The sequence below is a fragment of the Balaenoptera acutorostrata genome, chromosome 2, assembly GCF_949987535.1.
Source record: "Balaenoptera acutorostrata chromosome 2, mBalAcu1.1, whole genome shotgun sequence".
Lineage (NCBI taxonomy): Eukaryota > Metazoa > Chordata > Mammalia > Artiodactyla > Balaenopteridae > Balaenoptera > Balaenoptera acutorostrata.
This window is the reverse complement of record NC_080065.1, coordinates 16,838,237-16,845,311: the sequence shown is the minus strand read 5'-3', so window position 1 is coordinate 16,845,311 and position 7,075 is coordinate 16,838,237.

The window sequence follows — 7,075 nt, the reverse complement described above, 5'->3', positions numbered from 1 at the left end:
CCCCATCACAGAGCAAGATGCTTTAGTTTCTTCGTAATCCCTTTCTGGCCCAGATCCCCTTTACCCAGGGGACTGCATCTTGAATTAAGAAGCCCCGTGGAATTCACTGGCAATGAAATGGAGTCAGATAGACCTGCGAGCAGAATCATGTCACTCTCTAAATTTCGCTTGCTTTTGTTTTTATTTATTTGTTACTGTTATTTAATTTTAGAATTTTTTTAAACATACAATTTTATTTGGCAAGTTATAGATGATGTTTTCTAGAAAGCGCAGCTTCAGAATGAAAATCAACTGATTACGTCTTTAAATGTAACTTTCCATTATAATAATTAAATATAATGACTTGTTTGAAGACCTTCAGAGTGCATGATTTAATAAAAGCAGCTGACATCAATGAGTCTTCACTCCATGCTAGGCAGTGTTTGGAATGTTTATTATTTCTATTTTGTGGATGAAGAAACTCTGGCACAGGAGGTAAATGAAATGTGGAAGGCTACCACTTGGTGAGTGGCAGAGCTGAGTGCAAACTCAGGCAGCCTGACAAGTTTCTTTCTCTTCAACTCCAAGATATCCCACCTACCACTTGGTTGTTTTAGTGTCATATAAAGATAAAGCTCTCCAAATCAGTTTTTTTTAATTTCCCTAAATATCCAAATAAGGGGTTTAAAAAATCTATTTAGTTAAGGTATTAAGACCCTGCATGAAGGGCAGAAATAAACACAGATGTAGAGAACAAACATATGGACACCAAGTGGGGAAAGTGGTGGTGGTGGGATGAATTGGGAGATTGGGATTGACATATATACACTGATATGTATAAAAAGGATAACTAATAAGAACCTGCTGTATAAAAAATAAATAAAATAAAATTCAAAAATTCAAAAAAAAAAAAGAACTCTTACAAGTCAATAATAAAAAAAAAGGAAAAGAAAAGAAAAAGACCCTGCATGATTCCCTTTATAGACTTCTCCAACTTGCCTCATCACTAACACCTGTGTGTTGCTTTGGACTCTGCAAACACTGCTGCTTGGTCAACCCAATACCCATCTCCTACTACCTTATATCTTGTCTCTTGCAGCTATATATGTCACTTCGTAAGTATACTCACTTTTCCAGCTTTTTGGCCAGGATTGGCTATGTGCCACCACTCTGGGAAAAGAGACACAGGCACAAGCCAGGTAGGGTAGCTCTGGAGAAGTTTCTGATTTCCTAATTAAAAGAATCAGAGCAGTGATACTGTCTCCTCCTTGCTTTGAATGGATATGGTGGCTAGAGCTGAAAGAGCCATCTCGAAATTGTGAGGATAACAGACTTCAATTGCGTTGGTGATAACATTATTGAACATCTGAACCAATGTCAGCAGCCCCTTACCTCTTAGCTTTTTCTGGAGACGAATAAAACTCTGTCAAGTAGTTGGATTTTCTGATTTGGTTTTGTTTTTACAAAAAAAGCAATCTTGTTGCAAACGGAACACCCAATCTTCCAATTCTCCTTACCACTCCATTGTAGAATTTTCAGCCAAGAATTTACTTTAGTCCTTTTTGATCTCTTTATTTTCTTTAACTTCAGGCCAAAACTCTTTGCTGAGTTTTAAAACCTAAAATGCAACAGGACCTTGGAGGTGTCCTCCTGAATCGGCATCTCACTGTAACAGGATAAAAGCTAAACTTGTCATCTTCCTCCCTCTGGCCCTCAAATCCAACCCCCCTGTATCCCTTCCTCATTAAATGGCATCACAATCCACCCAGTTGCCCAAGCCAAGATATAGGCATCATTCTTTTTTGTTTTAACATCTTTATTAGAGTATAATTGCTTTACAATGTTGTGTTAGTTTCTGCTTTATAACAAAGTGAATCAGCTATACATATACATATGTCCCCATATCTCCTCCCTCTTGCGTCTCCCTCCCACCCTCCCTATCCCACCCCTCTACGTGGTCACAAAGCACCGAGCTGATCTCCCTGTGCTATGCAGCTGCTTTCCACTAGCTGTCTATTTTACATTTGGTACTATATATAAGTCCATGCCACTCTCTCACTTCATCCCAGCTTACCTTTCCCCCTCCCCGTGTCCTCAAGTCCATTCTCTACGTCTGCGTCTTTATTCCTATCCTGCCCCTAGGTTCTTCAGAACCTTTTTTTTTTTTTCACATTATATTCTGCCTTCCTGTGGATTGACTTCCTTGATCTCATTCAGTCCCATTTTATCCACACCCACTGCCACTCTCTTAAAAACTACCCTCACGATTCCTTGTCTAGCTTTCTGCAATAACCTCTTATCTAGTCTCCCAGTTTCTAATTTTGCTCACATCAAACCCCATACTTCTGTCAGAGTCATTATTCCAAGTCACAAATCTAATTGTGTCATTCTCTGATTTAAAAATTGTCAAAGCCTCCTCCTTTCTGCCTTCGGGATAGGATCCAAACTCCTGAAATTGTACCCAGGGGCTTGGTTCCTTTCTCTCTCTGCAGCCTCATTACCTGTCACGATCCCACCTCTCCCAGCCAGAATGAAGACTGAAAATCAGAACGAATCAAGATTGAAATGTATATACTGTAGCCCAAATGTTTCAAAACAAAACAAAAGAAGGGGGTTTAGTTTTTATAGCTGCGGATCTGGAGTTTTAGAGCCCCTGCTGTCCGTGAGGGTATAGCCTGGGTGGGGTATTTGAATTTGCTGGTTAAGGTGACTCCAACCTCTTCTGCTATAGAACACAAGTTTCTAAATAAAAGCTGTATCGTGTGAACAAATGTCTTTTAAAAAAAATAATTTTCAACACTCCTCCTTTTTCTTCTCTTTTATTCAGGAGGCAGAAGGGAAAAGGGGAAAGATTTGTATTATATACCGGTGGTGGGAGGAGGCGGTCTGGTCTGCATGTGATCTTATTTCGCAGGCTCCACTGACCTCAGTCTGCGGCGTAGCTAGTTGCCCCGGGTCTTTGGGCATCAGCCGCGGTGCCCACTGCCTCCTCTGCTCTAGTAGCCCGCATGCCTCCTCTCTTACTTGGGCTTACATGGTGATTGCTCCAAGGAAGTCTGGTTATCACTCCTGGCTGAGTGACACCCCAACCTGGGCTCTTACCAGGGTGCTGACAGTCTGAGTCTCACCCAGATCCTTCAATCAGTGCCTAGCTTTGGGCTGCCTGTCCTATGGGATTTGCTTGTCCCAGGAGTTGAAAACTCCCTGCAGACATGCTAATTAATTTTTTCTTATAAATGAATTCTATCATTTTAATGTACATACAGCAAAATGCACACAGTCGGTAAGTATTGACAAATATATACACCTGTGCAACAAGTATGCGAATCAAAACATACAGCATATTCATCACCGCACAAAGTTCCTTTATGTCCCTTTTCAGTCAGTTTCGGTGCCACCCAGAAGCAACTGCTGTTGTAGCTTCTACTGAGATAGATTAGCGTTGGCTGTTCTTGAACTTTATGTAAATGAAATACATATATACTCTATACTACAGTATGTGTACTTTGTGCCTGACAACTTTTGCTCTTCAAAATGTTTTTGAGATTTATCCACAATATGTGTGTATCAGTTATTTGTTCTTTTTTGTATTTTTGAGTAGTATTCTACTACACGAATAAACTGTTTATCCATTCTCCTTTGACGGGCATTTAGGCTATTTCCAGTTTGGGGTTACTACAAAGAAAATGGCTACAACCTTTCTTGTACAAGTCTTCTATGAACATACATTTTAAAGTATTTCTCTTGGATAAATATATCTAAGAGTAGAATTTCTGGTTGTAGTTTAGTCCTGAGAACTTTTAGTGTAAGTAAACCCTACAACTTTGTCTCATTTCTTCCAAAATTGATTGGATTATTTTAGAATCACTGCATTTCCATATGCACTTTGGAATCAGCTTGTCAATTTTGAAAAAAAAAAAAAAGCCTGTTGGGCTTTTGTTTGGCATTGCATTGAAGTTATAGATGGATTTGGGGGCAAATAGTCATTGTAAGAATATTGAGTCTTTCAACACATAAACATTTATTTAGGATTTCAATTAATTTATCTCAACCACATTTTATAGTTTTAAGTGTAGGGGTCCTTTACATATTTTGTTAAAGTCATTTCTACATAATTTATACTTTTATGTTTTTGTAGGTGGTATTATATTTTAATTTAGCTTTTTTATTTGTTTATTGCTAGTATGTAGAAACATATTCATTTTTCTATGTAGCCCTTGTGTCCTGAGATGTGGCTAAATCTCCTCGTTATTATCAAGGTTTTTGTTGTTATTATTGACCTGATGTTCTCTAATACATAATCAGGTATGTATCTATAAATAATGACTGTATTATTTCTTTCATTCTACTAAATTTGGGTTTAATTTTTCTCTTCTTTGCCTAGTTTTTTAAGAAGCTTCGAAGCTTTTTAGAAGCTTAGATCATGAATTTTAAACCTTTATTCCTTTCAAATATAAGCACTTAAAACCATACATTTCCGTCTAAGTGCTGTTTTAACTACACAGTATATCATGACATATGTTTTCCTTATTATTCCGCTCAAACTAGTTTATAATTTCTTTTGTGGTTTCTTCTTTGATCCATAAATGATTTAGAACTATGTACTTAATATCAAAATATTTGTAGGCATATAGATGTCTTATTGTTATTGATTTACAATTTAACTCACTGCGGTCAAGAAGATGCTGTGTATGATTTAAATCCACTGAAATTTGTTGGGATGACTTTATGGCTAAGAACACAGTCTTTCTTAGTGTATCAGTGATCTGTTGCTTCATAACGAGCCACCCCTAGCACTTAGTTGCTTAAAAACAATAATTTATTATTTTTCCTGATTCTGTTGGTTGTCTGGATGATTCTCATGCTAATTTCCCTTGATCTCACTCATGAGACTGCATTCAACTGGAGGGTTGGCTGGGGGCTGGGCCCAGCTGGGACACTGGTTTGGCTGGACCTCTCTTCATGTGACATTTCAGTCTCTTGGAGGTTAGCCTCTGCTTCCTTGAACAGTGGCAGCAACGTTGCAAAAGGGTGGAGATAAAGTGGCAAGGCCTCTGAGGCCTTGACTGATGAGTACTATAACATCAATTCTACCATATGCCATTGGTCAAAGCAGGTCACAAGACCAGCTCAGATTAAGGAGGTGAGAAAGTAGACTCTACCATTTGACAGGAGGAGGGACAATTAATTGGTGGCCATTTTTAACGTACTACACTTCATGAAGTTTTCATGGCTTCTTGAAAAAAGTATGCTCTTGCAATTGTTGGGTGTGGTATTCTATAAATTTCTATTATGATGAATTGGTCAGTATTATTCAAATCTATATCCTTACAGATTTTTAAAATTTACATGTTATAAATGACTCCACTATGATTGTAGATTTGTCTATTTTTCACTTGTAACTTTTTATTTCACGTATTTTAAAGTTTTGCTTTTATAGATATCATTTGTCTTCTTGATAAATTGACCTTTTTCATCATGAAATGTTCTTCTTTATCTCTGATATGGACATTTTACGTGGTCGATATTAATTGTGCCATATCCGCTTTCTTACAGTTATTAATTGCAATGTATACGTTTTCTCATCCTTTTACTTTTAAATTTTTTGTGTTTCTATACTTGAAGTTCACTTCTTGTAAACAGGATATAGTTGGGTCCTGTTTTTTTATTCACTCTGAAAATTTTTGCCTTTTAACTCCCCTTTGCCGTGTAAAATAACATAGTCACCAGTTTCTGGGATTAGAATTTGGGCATATTCGGGAGGCCATTCTTTGATCTAGAACCCATCATCCCTGCATCTCTCACCTCCCATCCCTTCCAGGACCCAGTGAAATTCTCCTCATGGAAAGTAATAATAATAATAAACAAAAGCAAAAATAAACTGCCCATAACAGGAAAAAGGTGCCAACACAGCCTCGGAGATGGGGGGAGGAGTATTATTCTCTTATATTTTAGTTTCCCATGGACATAGAGGGGAAAAAACAATTGATAGTTAATAATTAATAAATTCACTCTCCACAGTTTGCTTTCTTCCTCCCCCCATTCATGAAACTCTCAAAATCTCTAAAGATAAAAGTACCATTTAAAACAATTTATATAATTCTTTGTCAATATCTATGCCCACAGCACCAAACATGAGTTTAGGTAGAGATGGATTTCTTGAAGCTGAGGGATGTTTTAGATATCAAAGAACATTCAGGGAGAGGGTGCAACATTCATTTCTCATGGCTTTAATCCTTGTTGCTTGCTTTGGATCTGATAGCTTTAGAGGAAACAGAATTCCGAGTGCACTTTTGAATTAGACCCTAGGAGAATTATGCCTAGTCAATTTGTTCCATTAGAAATCTTCACATAGCCATGTTTATGAAGAATTTGCATTAACCCCCTTCCGAATAAAAGTAAATTAAATTTAGTGACAGAATTGCAGGACGAAAAGTTTCCTTTACTTTTCACTTTTACTAAAAATCCATAGGGGTATAACTTACATTGATCTTTTTCCGAGGCTAGTAGGACTACGTTTAATGAAAATGACAGGGAGGGGCTTCCCTGGTGGCACAGTGGTTGAGAATCTGCCTGCCAATGCAGGGGACACGGGTTCGAGCCCTGGTCTGGGAAGATCCCACATGCCGCAGAGCAACTAGGCCCGTGAGCCACAACTACTGAGCCTGCGCGTCTGGAGCCTGTGCTCCGCAACAAGAGAGGCCGCGATAGTGAGAGGCCCGCGCACCGCGGTGAAGAGTGGCCCCCGCTTGCCCCAACTAGAGAAAGCCCTCGCACAGAAACAAAGACCCAACACAGCCAAAAATAAATAATAAATAAATAATAAATAAATTAAAAAACAAAAAAAGAAAATGACAGGGAAATTTTTTACAAGACTTTATGACTCAAGGCCTTTATGTTTGGACTAAAATTGTATATATCTAGCTCCGATTAACCAAAACAACTACTTCCATGGGTAATGATTTTTCTGGACATAGCAGAGAATGTGCTTGAAACACAACACTAAAACTAAGTAAGTGGGGTTTTGTCCATGACATACACAAGTTTGGAAGGTCTGTGACTTACAGGTCTGGAGAATAATAGTGTGCTACGATCA